Genomic DNA, 16,522 nt, shown 5'->3' on the forward strand with positions numbered 1-16,522 from the left:
GAGTTGCATGCCCTTCTGACTGAACCAGCCAGCCACCCCTGCGTTTATTGCCTTTTAATTGAGATATAATTGACATACATTTATTAGTCTCAGATGTACAACATATTGATCCAATATTTGCATGTGTTGTGAAATGATCACCTCAAGGAGTCTAGTTAACATCCAACCATGGTTACAAAAAAGTTTTTCTTGTGATGTGAACTTTTAAGATCTCTCATAGCAACTTTCAAATAAACAATCCAGTAGTTTTAACTATAGTCACTATGTTGTACATCACATCCTCAGGACTATTTATTTTATAAATGGAAGTTTGTGACTTTTTTACTTCTTTCACCCATTTCACTCACACCAGTCTGTTCTCTGTATCTATGAGCTTGGGTTCTTGTTTTGTTGTTTCGAGTCCACATATAAGGGAGAGCATGTGGCATTTGTCTTTCTCCATGTACCTTGCTTTACTTAGGCTAAGCTCCTCCAGGTCTACCCATATTGTCACAAATGGCAAGATTTCTCTGGTTTTTAATGGCTGAATAGTATTCCATTACACACACACACACACACACACACACACACACACCTACGCCATTTTCTTTATCTATTCATCCATCAATGGACAGCTTAGGTTGCTTCCGTATCTTGGGTATTATAAATAAGGCCGAAAGGAACATGGGGATGTATTTATCTCTTTGGTGTTTTCGCTTTCTTCAGATAAATAACCAGAAGTGGGTTTGCTGGATCATGTGATACTTCTAATATTTTGAGAAAACTCCATACACTTTCCCAATTTTTATTTTCACCAAATAGTGCATGAGGGTTCTTCACATTCTCACCAAAATGTGTTATTTTTTCAATGTTAGCCATTCTGACAGTTGTGAGCTGATATCTCATTGTGGTTTTGATTTGCATTTGCCTGATGGTTAGTGATATTGAGCAGAAAAAAATTTAAAACAGAGTGGCTTGTCTTTTATTTCTATGGGACAGCACTGCTTTGGAGGTATACTAGGGTGCTTCCTAGTATAACAGTATAGAAATAGAGTTCATTTCATGATTGTGGATTCAATCTCTAACATATAAGAGAATAGCATTATTTGTTACTTTTAAGACTTTATCAGTCCTGCCAATTTTTTCTTAACATCTTTTTCTCATACTTTTTCCTTTCCATTTCTATTCCCTAGTGTTGGCTCTCTGTGGCTTTGAACTAGATCCCGTATAACCAATAATTATTGGCTTCAATTCCTCTTCTATAATCTATTCACTATACCCTGACCAGATTAACTTTTAGGAAACCCATGTGTAGATATTTTTTTCTGTGCTCAACACCTGGTGACTACAGTCTAGGGAGTTTGCAGATTCTGGGTTTCCCCAGAGATTCTGAATCAGTAGGTTGGGGTGGGGCCCAGACTTCACATTGTAACAGGTACCCTAGACTGTATTAAACAGGTCTGAAGAACAATAGCCTGTAGGATTAAGCTCAGATTCCTCAAAGTAATTTTCAAGACTCTTTTCACCTTCATAGTCTGGTTAGTTCAATCTGTCTGAGGGAGAATGGAAACACTCAATATCTAGAGAACCTCTGGAAAAAAATAAACTTCTGTCTGAGCAGCTTTAATACTTGCCTAATTGAGGGAAGTGATTTAACCCTAAAGATATCTCCACCACAGCTATTCTATGACCCTACACTTACCATTATGATAATCTACTTCTTCAGAGTAATTTTTCTCAGCTTCTATCTGAATTTGAGGAAGCCAATCTCTTCAGTACCGCATTTTATAGTGCTGCTATCATAATATGAATCTACATAGACCAAGATAGTTTTGACATGTGTCCTTTTGCACTAATTATTTTCTTTGGTTTTCTATTGATTAACACCAGGCATCTTTAGGGATGCAATTGTCAGGATTTAGTCAAATAATCTTTCATCCTACTAGATAAAGATTATGATGTTGCAGACTTGTGAACCATATCTGGTTCAAAGAATCATTTTGATTTTTCTGCATGTTTGTTGTTATAGACTGTATCTCATAAAAATTCATATGTTGAAGCCCTAACTTCCAATCTCAGAATTTGAAGAAAGCCTTTTAAGGAGTTAATTATGGTTAAATAAGGTCAGAAGGGTGGGGCCTGATCCCACTGGACTAGGGTCCTCATAAGAGGAGGAAGAGCCATCAGAGACTTGTCTCTCTTTGCATGCACACAGAGGAAAGGGCATATGAGGACACAGAAAAAAAAAAAAAAAAAAGCATCTGTCTGCAAGCCAGAAAGAAAGGCCTCATCAGAAACCAACCTGCTGGCAGCTTGATCTTGGACTTCTAGTCTCTAGAACTGTGAGAAAATAAATGTCTGATGTTTAAGCCACTACGGTATTCTGTTACGGCAGCCCTAGCAGACTGATAGAATAGCCAATATTTAAAATTTGGGAGGATGCCTGTAAAAATCTGAATTTCTTTTGAGAAGTTGTAAGATTTGGCAACAACTGGCTAGAGATGAATAGTAATTTGTTTGCACTCCCTAGTTCTCCAGTCTCTGTCCCCCAGACATGAAGGCTAAAGGTCCATTGCCAATTGTGTCACTCTTATTTTATTTTTATTGTTTTTATTTTAATTTCAGTATAGTTAACATACAGTGTTATATTAGTTTCAGGTGTACAATATAGTGATTCAACACTTCCACACATCACCCGGTGCTCATCATGACAGGTGCACTCCTTAATCCCCATTACCTATTTCCCCCACCCCCACCCTCTCATGTCAATATTATTTTAAAAACAACAACAACAGCTGAGTGAAGTAAGTCAGTCGGAGAAGGACAAACATTATATGTTCTCATTCATGTGGGGAATATAAATAATAGTGAAAGGGAATATAAGGGAAGGGAGAAGAAATGGGTGGGAAATATCAGAAAGGGAGACATAACGTAAAGACTGCTAACTCTGGGAAATGAACTAGGGGTGGTAGAAGGGGAGGAGGGCGGGGGGTGGGAGTGATTGGGTGACGGGCACTGGGGGTTATTCTGTATGTTGGTAAATTGAACACCAATAAAAAATATATATATAAAAAAATAAAATAAAAAAATAAAAGATACACGAACCATTAAAAACAACAACAACAACATATCTAGCTATTTACACTCACTTATGTTACTTGCCTAGCCCTTGTGAACACTTAGGTTTAAGAAAAGGATTTTAAGGAAAGGGTTTTATTTGCTTATTCATGAGAGACATAGAGAAAGGCAGAGACATAGATAGAGGCAGAAGCACGCTCCCTGCAGGAAGCCTGATGCGGGACTCAATTCCAGGACCCTGGGATCATGACCTGAAACAAAGGCAGACGCTCAACCACAGAGCCACCCAGGTGACCCTGCGTCCACAGAGCCACCCAGGTGACCCTAAGTTTATAATTCCTGATGTAACATATCTACTGACAAAGGTCAGTTTTCAATAGTGAAAACAATTTGCATTTAACTATCCACACTTTATCTAAATTTCATTTTTGATAATAGTCATTCTCTATGAGCAAGCCAACCAGCTATAGATTCTCTAAGACTGTATGAACCATGCTGATGTACACTAATGTACCTTTCAATCATTAAAATAAATTGGGACATAAATCTAAACTTATGACAAATCTTAACTCTGAACATCATGAGCCAATTATGTAATTTGCAAAGGATGTCTTTTTATCAACTAATAAATCAGGGTGGCATGAACTGGAAAAGAAAAATTCCTTTTAGTCTTTTTTTTTTTTTTTTTTTTTTTTTTTTAATTTATGATAGGCACACAGTGAGAGAGAGAGAGGCAGAGACACAGGCAGAGGGAGAAGCAGGCTCCATGCACCAGGAGCCCGATGTGGGATTCGATCCCGGGTCTCCAGGATCGCGCCCTGGGCCAAAGGCAGGCGCCAAACCGCTGCGCCACCCAGGGATCCCAAATTCCTTTTAGTCTTGACAGATGCAAATAAAGAATAAATTATTTTTACTTGAATATTTGAAAATAATGAATTGGGAGTATAAGGATTCCATCTGTTAGATGAGTTCAAGTCAGCATGACAGTTGTGTATTGAAAGCATATTGAAATATTAACTTTACATCTTGCATTTATAGAAACTAAAGCATAAAACTTTTTAAGAGGCAGAAGATGTAAGAGCCATTCATCAGAGAAAATGGGAACAGAAGCTAGAGACAGAGATTTGAGTGGAGAGAAAAAAGGAAAATAAAAGCTTGAAGGCAAGGAAATTAATCTTAACAATTAGAGCATAAAAGAATAGCACACAAAAGGGGAGATCAGAATTCTATGATAGTCTACAGAATTTACTTACTGGCTGGCAAATTTTGTTGGGACTGTATTTCTTATTAGACTTATACTGTATTTCTACTATACGGGCAAAATATGTTAGTAAATTACTATATCGTTTGTCTTAGCTATCCATAATGAAGTAAATAAATGAATGGGTAAAATCATTCTTTTCAAAACAACAACGTTTTATGAAGCAACCTGTCAATGACCTTCTGAGTTATTTCATTTGTCTACTTCCTATATGCTTGAGAATAGAACTGATCTGCTGAATTTACAAAGACCAAATAAGGAAATGTTCAAAATTTTGCAGATTAAAAATATTCTGATAGTAGGTTAGATGTTTATTTCATAAAAAAAAAACAAAAAACAAAACAAAACAAAAAAACAAACCAACCCTGCTCATTAATTTGATCTACGGGTTGTGTATCCCATTTGTTGATGGAGGATCTCTCTTTTAAAGTTAGTATTAGGAAGAATGTCTATCCTAGCAGTTTCCAAATAATAGAAAAGTAAATTCATTGGGTGTTTTTATTGAAAAAAAGTAATTCATGTTCATTTTGGACAGATTAGAAAACACAGATGGGCAAAGAGAAAGCAAAAATCATTCTTGTTGCTCTATTCAGATATAATCATTTGTTTAATCACAGATTGGTGTATTTAAGTTCTTTCTTCTTTCATTGTGTCTAGCTACATACTAATACTTTTCTAAAAATGTGGCTCAGGGTGTATATACTGCTTCAGAACCTGCTATCCAATTTAACAATATTTTGTGAAAGGCCTTCTATGTCATTAGTTAATATTCTACAACATGTTTTTGTTGTATGGTTGGACCATAATTGGATTAGCCAAAATTTCCCCTAACATTTGTACCATTATAAGCAATGATGTGGTAAATACTCTTGTAGAATAACTCTTGGGCATAATCCAAAACGCACACAAAATTATGAAGCTTTTGGTATGCATTGCCAAATTGCCCTTGCAGGATGATTGTGCCCATTTAGATAGACCCTAGTATGATACGAGATTATCTATTTTTACCAATTCTTCTGTATTTCAAATAAGATCACAAGTAGGAAGAAGTATATAATACAGTGCCTGTATATATTAATTAGCATTATGTACAATTTGGTTCTCTTTCTACTCCAGTGTCATCAAGGGACAGAATTCTACATTTGAGTACATGAGCAAGTGTTTTTTAGGGGGGAATTTAGTGCATTCGAGGCAGTGAGATTCTTAAAAAAGTGGGTTTCCTTACTGTTTTCACTGAATTATAGGAATAAACGTAGCCTATTTATTTCCCAAGTCTTCCGTGGGATGAGATTAAATATCTTGAATTACTGAACTGTGAAATTATCTTTTAAACCTACTCCCATTAGGTAAAAGAAAAAGAAAAGATTTACCCAATGATTTCAGTTGTCTGTTTATCAACAACTGAGATTCTCATTTTCCTAACTGGAAATGCATTTTCTGAGTATTTTGGATCATAGTCTCTTAATTCCATGCCTTAGGGAGGCATAATGATAATACCAAAATCTCTCAAAATAACAGGATTTGCAATGCCATTCCATAAATGAAAACCAAATTCCTGTTAACTGTCAGAACCTAAGACAGTTATAAAAAGAGACAAGTTATTTTTAGTGCAAGTCATTCTGATAGTGGCAAAAGAACATTCACTCTAAACAGCAGAATGATCACGGCAAGATTTCTAAAAGGAAGCCCTGAAAACTGAAGATGGTGGAAGATCAAAGAATATCTATTTAAAATTCCTTCCACCTTAAATTCCTTTCAAACTGAAACAGCCGGCTATCACCAAGAGTATATTGGATTCCCAGGATGTCCTGGGGAAGAGTAAAATCTAAAAAAGAACTGTTGCTGAAAACTAATAAGGAATTAAGGTTGCCAGCTTTAAATAGCAGAAAATAAATTATAACACACAAAATCTTACCAAAAACTAATGAAAAAAAAAAAGAAAGAAAGAAAAGATGAATGCTATTGTAGCATATAGTAGCAAAGATATGGTATGACTGTCCCCTGCTTGTTCTCTGATAGCTCTGGGTGCTATCACTGTCTTTGACATTTTTCTCACGAGTTCAGAGTTTTCTGTGATGTCATTTCTCACACAGATGCACACACACACACACACACACACAAACCAAAATTAACCCTTAACTTCAGGTTCTCATTTGTAGTACCTAAAGATACTACCGTCCTGGAGTTAAGAATTTAAAAGAATTCTTAGGAACACACAAGACGATTTTCACGTTAATTTCCCTGAACTGTTTTCAAGTGCTTAGTTTCATTTCACTTTTTAAAAAGATTTTATTTATTTATTCATGAGACAGACAGAGAGAGAGAGAGAGAGAGAGAGACATAGGCATGGAGAAGCGGGCTCCATGCAGGGAGCCTGATGTGGGACTCAATCCCAGGACTCCAGGATCACTCCTTGAGCTGGAAGGCAGACGCTTAACCACTGAGCCACCCTGGTGTCCCCTTAGTTTCATTTCAAATGGCACTGTTGCTTTTCTTTTATGCATTTATTAACCATAAAAAATGAAAACCCCAGCTTCCTTCTATGAAGCATATTGTGAAAGAACAGTCCTTCACTTCCAATGACTCTTCCAATTCTTTCTGTGCTGCTGTTTTCTACCTGCTGCTTCCCTTGGCTCCTAGGTCTCCCTAATATCAAGAATATTTTGATATTTTAAGATAGTGGTAAAAGCTTCCTTTAATAAAAATATAACAATAATGTTTGTTCAGTTTCTACAGCTTTCATAATCCATGATTTCTAAGATGTATTTTTAATTTTTGTGAAGCACAGGCAAACAGTAACTTTACCATTAGAAATATGTTGAAAGTTAAAGGATTTACACTATTATTTAAATCCAGTTCTTAGTTAGCATTAATACTATTGCCTTGTTCTTATTATCTTCTTTTATGACCTCTTTTTCAGAGGACGGAATAGGATTGATGTTTTACAAAACCTTGAAATTCTCAGAAACGTCTTATTTTTTTAATCAGATAATCTATCACTAGTATAATTTTCATCCTTTACAGGCTTCTCATTTCATACAAATTATTTACATTTAATTCAATTAAGTTTATGATCTTCTCCAAATTATGACAAACATAGACAGCACTTAGTATTTTTCTTAATAAAAACTGCTTAGCCTGTTCTTCAAAGAATTAACTGAGATAGTCAGTTTATGGAACTGATGCATACAAAATGATTTTCCTGGCTAGTACTGGATGCTTGGGACAGTTAGTTCCCAAACATTTTAGCACACCAAGGTTACATATGCGATTCCTTAAAGTGGCCTCTAATGTTTCCATAACCTGATAAAATGCTATTAATCTTTTGTGGCCACTTAAAAAAAAGTACTCTGTGTGCTAAAGGCGAGTTCAGAAATTCAAAGCAATTTTATGTGAAGTAATATTATCCTTACAGCAACATAAATTAATTCTTCAATAAAAGTGTTGGTCAGTCCTGTGAGGGAAATAAAACATAATTGTTTATGCTTCGTAAGTCTAAAAGTAAAAATCCCACTCATTGCTTATGTTTTTGTGATTTACATTATCTGGTACAGTGACAGCCATACATTAACTTCTCCGATGTCTGATAGTATTTAGGAGAAATCTAGAATGACCTCAGGATGATCTCTCTAGGTCCCGCTGCCTGACTCTAAATTCTATTTAATAACAGTTCGTGAAATCAGCACATCTCCTTAGAGCTCTCCCGTGGGTTGCAAGTGATCAAACAGACAAAACCATAATGACAGGGCAGTGAGATAGGTTTAACAGAAGGAAAATTCTAAAGACATGCAGAATGACTATAGGACTGCACACCAGGAAGGCCATATCTTTTATTAAAATCATCACAAACAAAAGTATCACAATTTTATTAGCTTTACATTTCATTACATGGCATATCCCCAAAATATTAAATAGAACAAAAATATCTATGCAATTTTTGGATGAAGAGTATCCTTTGCATTTTTAATTCCTGTGTTTTCATTCAGACATTTATCTGTCTGTAAAACATTTGCTCAACATGCTTCCTGATCTAGGCTTCTTGGCCATGGGACTGACATGTTCCCTGTCATGTAAAATTTGGTAGTTTGTAACGTCTGTGCACATTTCAAGTGTATCTTGCCTTGTCTATAGCAAGAGCCAGTCTGCGTATGTTGGATATACATCCAGCTGCGGCTTCCTGGAGGTCCTGGTCAGAAGACCCAATCATACCCAGCAGTAGCTGTCACATGTAAAAGAGGAGGGCGGAGAGGGAAACAAAGTATAAAACCATTAATCTCAAGGCATAAAGTTAGGCTTTGAAAACAATTTTTAATATTAAATGTTTTTAAAAGTCACCAAAAAAAAAAAAAAAACAAAGAAAAGAAAAGAAAAAAGGACAAGAAATGCCATTTAGGCAAATGCAAATATAAATGGTACTTAACCAGACCGAGATTTCTCATGAAATGCTTACCATTTTATTTCCTGAAGCTGAGATAGACCTATTTCTCCCACCTTTCTTTGGTCATCTAACTGCTATGGAGTCTGCTTTGAAATTTGTCTTGCATTCTTTCTGACTTTTCTGCCTCTAGGCCAAGCCAACAGCACACCATGCCTCGGCTATTAGTACAACCTCTTAGATATGATTTCTCTGCATTCCAACCCACTTGATCATGTTACAACTTAATTATGTCAATCCCCTAACTGCATTGACTCCCAGTGCTAAATAACTACAGCTTGGGACAGTTAGTTAACTAACGAGTTAAACAGTCTGTTAACTCATCCTTTAAAGGATTTTTGTGCTTTGGCCTCAGTTTACCTTTCTAGCCACTTATCTTTCTCCTGCTCTATCCTGTACTCCAAGGTCACACACTTCTCCACTTCTTTTGCCCTGATTGATGCCATCCTTCTTCCTAAAAGGCCCTCTCATTCTCTTCTCTGAATTTCTAAATTTTACCTATCTTTCATGACCCAGTTAACTTTTCCACAAAGCCTCCACTGATTTTCATCAAATAAGATGCTATCTTTGCTTTATCAGAACTATCATAGCAGTTTACTCAAATGCCTATTACTATCCTTATATCATCCCTTTTATTTTTTTAAGTTTTGTTTTTTATGTATTTAAGTAATCTCTACACCCAATGTGGGATTCAAACCTACAACCCCGAGATCAAGAGTTGCATGCTCTTCCAACTGAGCCAGACACGTGCCCCTATGTCTTTCCTATTAAATAGATATGTAGATTAATGCTTTCTGTCCTTTAGATTATAAACTCTAAAACTTATAATACTGTATCATGCCTAATACACCAAAAAATGACATAAAAAATGTAGACACCAAAAACTGACAAAGAAATTAATTAGAACTTTAAAAAAGTCTATCAGTTATGAATCAGATGAGTAGTTCTGACAAAGGATTTGAAAATTTAATTCGAGTCATCTATTTTCTACACAGTAGTATTTGGGTACAAATGTTGATGACAGAAAAGATGTGATAAGCAAAGAGATATTGTAAAGATAAATGTGAAATACCTTAAATATGACAGGCTTAGGGATTGGACTTTTATTCTGTAGGCAATAAAAAGAAGTTATTTAAACAGTTTAATCAGCAGAGTGACATGATCACATTTGTATTTTAGAAAGACAAATTTCATGACACCATGCAGAATATGGATTATAGAAAAGAAAGGGAAGGATCCTGAAGTCCTTCAGGGCAAAATGAATTCAAGGGACATTTGGGGGTTAAGCTTGTGTTGAACACAAATGGCCCAAGGATATCTGGTTATCCAAAAAGAAGAAAATAAAGATGGTAATCTTTCATCATACATAAACATTATGTCCAGGTGAATTAATGATTGAAATAAAAATGAAAAATATAAAACATTTGGAAAGTTGGAGTTGAGAAAACCCTGATAAAATTGAGGTACTGAAGGATGTCTGGCAACTCAGATCCTCGACCTCCTCATTGTCCATGGAATTGTCCTCCACTTCCAGGGTCACATCCTGGTCCTTATTTTTCATCATGTTCAACAGTCCCACCAGTGCTTCTTGGGCATCTCTATATTAGGCAATCTCAGAACTATCTCGAACCTAATATATTACAGATAAAATTTCTATTTTTTTTCCTATCTAAACCTGGGTCCCCCATCCCCAGTATTCTCCTATATCAGTGACGATATCACCACTTAGTTGCTCAAGCCAGAAATCTCCTCACCTCACACTCCCACCTCATCTCCCCTGCTTCTATCCAACAATTATATCTTTGTGATTCAACTGCCTACACTTATTCCAAAGTCATTTGCTTCTCTCTATTGCCATTGTCATCACCCCTGTAAAGCCTACAGCACTTTTCCACTGTCCTTGCACCCTCTCTTGCCTGGCCCCCAGTCAATCATTCATACTGTATCCAGAGTAATGTCCTAAATTGTGAAGTTCACTGACAAGGGGCAAAATTCTAGAGAAGCAAAGGGAATAAGACATGATCAGTCTTCTAAGAGTCAAGAGAAAGAAATACCGTCTTCTGAATAAGGGAAACAGAGCTGTTTGGGGGAGCTCCTGACTTGAGAGTTTTGCATTGTTAAAGTAATTAAACAGGAGGCCATTAGATAAAGTGTCTCTAAAGATTTGGTGGCCTATGTAAGCAAACCAAAACCTAATCCAGAATCAACACACTTGAATCTAAGAATATGAAACCTGAGGCCAACCAATCACAAATAGGCTTTCCCAAATAAGGCAAGAGCTTATGCTATAGCCAATCAAATAATTTCCTTGCTTTGCTTCTGTATCTTGTTAAAAACTTTCCCCTAGCTCCTGGAGTGCTCCTAACCACTTTCAGTTTGGCACTGCCTGGTTTGAATCATGCCTCAGTTTATCTTTTTAATAACATTACTAGTGTTTTTCTCCAGCATCATCCGATCACTGAGGTGTAAGATGGAGGAAATAGGTTATAGCACTGCAACTCATTTGAATAGTCATACAGTCTGAGCTGACTGAAAGGACAAACAGAAGGCTACTCATAGGGATGCCTGGGTGGCTCAGTGGTTTAGCATCTGCCTTTGGCTCAGGGCATGATCCTGGGATCTAAGATTGAGTCCCGCATTGGGCTCCCGGCAAGGAACCTGCTTGTGTCTCTGCCTCCTCTCTTTTTGTCTTAAAAAAAAAAAAAAAGAAGCCTACTTATAATCTGGGAGGATGACCTGTAAGAATTAGGAAGGTAGGAAGGCAGATCTCTGTGAAGTGAGAAAACAGTGAGATGGAAGCTCAGGAAGTTGAAAAATAGGACATTAGAGTTTGAGAATGGATTATGTGGAGTTTAAGATTTTATAGATAAACTTGTATTGCTTATTGACAGGGTCCAGGAAGTGACCATGGGAACATACATCAATATAAGATTGTTAGGCAGTTTTATACATATGTGCACATGCATACACACACACACCTCTATGAACACATTTATTTAATTTATATTCTTATTCTCTCTGCAAAAAGAGCAAATAGTACTCTATGAACATTATTGAAAAATAATGAGAAGGAAGAACAGAGTAGCCAGCTCTCCTTGGTTACTATAACACATGGCTTAGGTGTCTCGGTATTATAACTCCCACTTAAATCCCTTTTCTAGCTTGCAACTTTTAACTCTTGATCAACAATTCAATATTTTTATCAATTTATTTATTTTCTTGTACCTCATTTTATTATCATATGAAAGCTGCTAAAGCAGACACAGCTATATGAGGCTTCGGCTACTTCTTCTAAATATATACTCAACACAGACTTCCATCCACCACTCTCTTTTCACACACACACATTTTAGTTGTCCACCCCCATCCCTATAGCCTTCTATCACTCTTGAGTATTGAGTATTAGCTATAAATGTGGAGATTTTGCTCCTGTATGTCGTTACAGAATCAATAAACAAGAGCAGTCCCAGTCTGGATGCCAAGGGAGCCTGATATTGATACTTCTCTATTCTTAAGTGGACCTATTTTTTCTTTCAATTTCTGCTTTCCAAACTTTAAATTGGTTCTTTAATCAAAACAAAACATTCCAATCATTTCTTTGGTAAATTATATAATCCCTTGAGGATTTTAACAAGTTAACAATTTCCCTTTACATAATGTGTTTTCTCCCTCCATCCCCTAAGTAGATGACTCAAAAGAATTCATGAATTCCCTCATTGATTCCATTATTTTATAAATACAGCATTAAACTGTTCCAACAGCTTATTTATTTATTACTATATTATTTTTTTATTATAGCCATGTCATTATAATGAATAATGTCAGTTACCTGTAGACTTTTCTGGGCCCTCAATGAGAGAGGGCCTGATGCTACATTAAAATCTTGATTTCCACAAGAAAATGGGATGGATAATAAACTACCGTCCAACTTCCCTATATATATGAAGAGTTGTTTAGGAAGTTGAAGGAACATAGATTGCCAGCTCCATCAAGCCCAGCTAATGCCTATCTCACAAGGCCAGCCTGCCTTGCTTTTGCTTTGGTCCTTGGTCTCTCCTCCAGTAGACTCTGTTGTTGATAGTTTTTAAGTCTAGGAAGAGATGTAATAGATTTCTAGCTGTGAACACAGACTATCTGAGCAGAAACTAGACAATTGCCTTATGCATTTTAGCTGCTTTCTAGAAAAGGCAAACAGTCATCAAAAAGGTGGGTTTTGAAGTCATAGCTCCTTGGATTTGTATCTTGACTCTTCTACTTACTGGGTAGGTTACTATTGAATCTGTAAACCCTATCATCTCATAAGTTTAAGGGGATCACCTGCCTCTGAGGCTTCTTGAGAAGATGAGTAAGATAATAGAGACCTTTAAAAAGTGTTGAATGTGCGCCGGTATTCACAGCTTCTTCCTGTCTTTACATTTTTTATCTTCCCCTGCTCTCTTCCTATTTTGTCTGTTTCCTGAACCTTGTAAGGACCCAAACATGCAGTGTGAGAGGAAAAACTAGAGAAACTCAGGCAGGGAGAACTCATACCAGAAAGGGCAGAGGATTCTTTGTGGGAGAGAAAGAAACAACAAATGGGGAAGGAAAGGAGGAAAGTGGAGAGAGGGAAGAGCTTCCACCCTGTTTTGAATAGAGAGTTTGGAAAGGTTTGAATGGGGGGGGGTGTGTTATTTTAGGAGCAACTTTAGGGTGAGACAGATGTGCTGAGTATAAAAAAAGATAAGAGGATTTTAAAGAAGTTTAACAGTGTACAATTGTGCTGTTTTTCAAGAGGGAAACTAGAATTAAAATTACTTTCAATTGCTACCTAGTTGCCAGGCTTTTGTGTCTGACTGCATTTCCATGTCAGGACTGGACCACAAGGCAGCTTGGCTTCACAGGTTATGCATTTGAATCACATAAACCCATGCTTAGTACAAAGTAAGAGCTCCATAAGTGGTATTCATTATCATGGTGATTATTTTGCCAGTTCTGAAGTCTGGTTCTGGCTTCTATTCCCTGGAGTCCAGCCCTGGTTAGTTTGGGAGGAATGAGGAAGCAGGAATCTTGGCCCTAAGGTCAGGCTAGCCCTGTCAGCACTTGCTGCAGTCCCCACCTCATCTCTGGTTGACCCCTATGGGCACCAGTGGCCCAGGCTTCACTTGGTATCAGCTGTTGCTACCAGGCCTTGCATGGCTCCCTTGGAAAGCAGTGTCTTGGCTGGATGCCTGCCCAAACTGAACCTGCATTTTGCTCCTATGCCCTCAGAACTTGTTGCTCTGTGGTTCCCCCCTCTTCTGGCTTTCCAAGTCAGTTGCATTTATTCCCAAACCCTTGATGTCAGTTATATAATTTCATATTACATAAACTAATGAACTGTGAGTGTGAAATGTACTAGTCATATGTTTGGCAGGCTGTTGGCATCTTGGTGTTTCACAGAGAGCCTGCAGTGTGTTGGCAATGCCAGGAGTCAGCTAGATAAAGGTTGCAGAGGGGAGGATCTACTATGCACTCACATGCTTTCCATTAGAATATGTTAAATCAGTGCAGGGTCCTTTTTTATGAGTCTATTCCGTAAATGACTTTTTCTAGGACCTGAGTAACCTCTAGTCCTGAATGCATTAAGAGGACTACTGCTCTTTGGGGAATTAATTTAGTCTAAGTTTCTTGCATTAACCACGAGGTTTCATTCTGCATGACGTATGATGGTTAGTAAATGTTTAATCTAAAAGTTAAACCAGTGGAACCTAGCAGTCCAGTATTTTAAAGGCCTAAGGTAGAAGCAAGGGTGAAATTTTAAAAGAATAAATAAAAGAAGAAAAGGATGGCCTAGAACAATACCTGTGATAGGCAGTGAGAGTTGCTTAAATGTACCTCACTGGCATTGGGCCTACAAGTTACCTAACGTTTGTACAACGTGAAATGATTTTATTAGCTACCATGCTTAGTATGTGCCAGGCGCTGTGATTTATTCTTCACTAGTTAATTTATCCTGCTCTACCCATTTTCCTTAGCCAGGAACATTCTCAATCAAGGGTATAGTGTTGGAAGTGCAGAAGTTTCTGTGTTCTCCGGGCATGAATGGCTTGATATTTGAGAAGCCCTTCTGAGACTCTTTTGGTGATGCTGCTCTATGAATGTATTGGTTTTCCTGCATTTTATTTACTGCTGTAAATGGATGTTACTCACTGCTTTATTAATACACCGACAGGCTGTGTTACTAATGCTGCTTTACAAATTGAATAAGGATGTACTACTTTCCCAAACCACTATCTGGACAAATGTACTATATATGTGTCTTGGTTGTTAATCGGGCTCAGAAATCTATGCTTTTATTTTTCATAAGAGCCTCATAAACAGATTAGGACACTCAGGAATGCTTTAAAATAAATAGAAACATCCACACAACAGAAACTTAGTGCAAAATTCTGCATTCGACAGGCAGCTAACAGAAAGGAGAGAGCAGCACGTTTTTTTCAATCACTAACACACGGGGCAAGGTGAGGGCGGTTTGTAATACTTCGCCATAATTACATAAAGGAGTACTTTCCTTAGGAAAGTGAACTGCAAATTGGGTACAAGTGATTATGGAATCGGTACACTCTTTTGGGTGTATATTTTTTGATCCGTAGACATTTTCCAACTATAAAAACAGTTTTGATATTATAAGGGGGAAAACACCTCAGGTTTACTTTTTTTGAAGTGTTTGTTCCTTTCAAAAACTTTCCCCGTTTTAATCTTTCCCTCCCCCAAAACACATTCAAGGACCTTAAATTTATTGGGAGTTTCATATGTACACCAGAGGAAAACTAGCCCTCCTGCTTGCTTTCCAACTTAATTGCATAGAACACTTTAAAACATCATTCAAACACATTAGTTTTTACAGCATTGGCGTGAACGAGGACACGGGGAGGGGCACAGAGCGTGGTGTGGTGTGTGGATCAGGCTAATTCGAATACTTCCTCCAGCATCAAAGGCTTTGATCTCAAGGCGCATGCCCTGAGCACGCAGCTGTGACCCATGATTCACATCCCCTGGAAGGTGAGGCAAAGGTAGCATGGGAATCGGTGTCTGTATTCAATTTTTACTTTTATACCTAACAGTTCATGATTTTATATAATATTTCAGTTGTATGAAAAATAGGTCCCAATTTGAGTGATAACAGATTTTCTTGTGGTTTGACTCAATATTGTTTGGGTGAACACAGACGGGAAGTATGATTTTTAATTAGAGCCGGATGAGCTCTGAAATACCTGCATGCACACCCAGCTTAGCAAGTTTTCCAGAAAGATTTTGAGTTCCCAGAGCTCATTTGAACTGTGAACCCTTTAGCTATTTTCCAAATCGCAAGGCACTGCAGTGTGGCTGTAGCACAAACGTGCAGCCCAGTAACAAGAAATGCATTTTCACTGTGTCTGCCCTGCACAGTGGCTTCCCAGCTATCCATGCTGGCTGAGGCTTCACAGTGGTTTCTCTCACATCCCGACTTCAAGCCCTGGTAATTCATTTCATATGATGGCTCACTAGAGCCATGGGCCTCAAAACACATTTTACATTTGCTGGTTGGGGCAAAACCTTTGATTCTGTTCAGTCAGTGAAGTGAATCAAGGGGTTTGCCTTCTAGTGGTGTCTGCATGCATCCCAGTGACAGGAGTGTGTGCCCTATTTATGTGAACTGAGGTTCATGTCCACAGAGCTTGAAAGTGGGGTCTGACTTGTTTGATCTACTGCCTCTTCTGTGCGTATGTTTGTTTACACTTGAGTAGGTCTACCCTCTAGTTTTTCATTCA

The 16,522-nt window shown here is 37.5% G+C and overlaps 1 long non-coding RNA gene across 1 annotated transcript; it reads right to left on the minus strand.

Moving 5' to 3' along the window:
• Positions 1 to 8,124: 8,124 nt before the first annotated feature.
• On the minus strand, positions 8,125 to 14,316 carry LOC119878188. Its single transcript, XR_005386683.1, has 2 exons — positions 9,826 to 14,316; positions 8,125 to 8,537 (listed from the first exon to the last, which is right to left on the minus strand). It is a non-coding gene; the product is annotated as an uncharacterized LOC119878188 (long non-coding RNA).
• Between the last annotated feature and the right edge of the window lie 2,206 nt (positions 14,317 to 16,522).

Source organism: Canis lupus, unplaced genomic scaffold (genome assembly GCF_011100685.1).
Source record: "Canis lupus familiaris isolate Mischka breed German Shepherd unplaced genomic scaffold, alternate assembly UU_Cfam_GSD_1.0 chrUn_S114H274, whole genome shotgun sequence".
Taxonomy (NCBI): domain Eukaryota; kingdom Metazoa; phylum Chordata; class Mammalia; order Carnivora; family Canidae; genus Canis; species Canis lupus.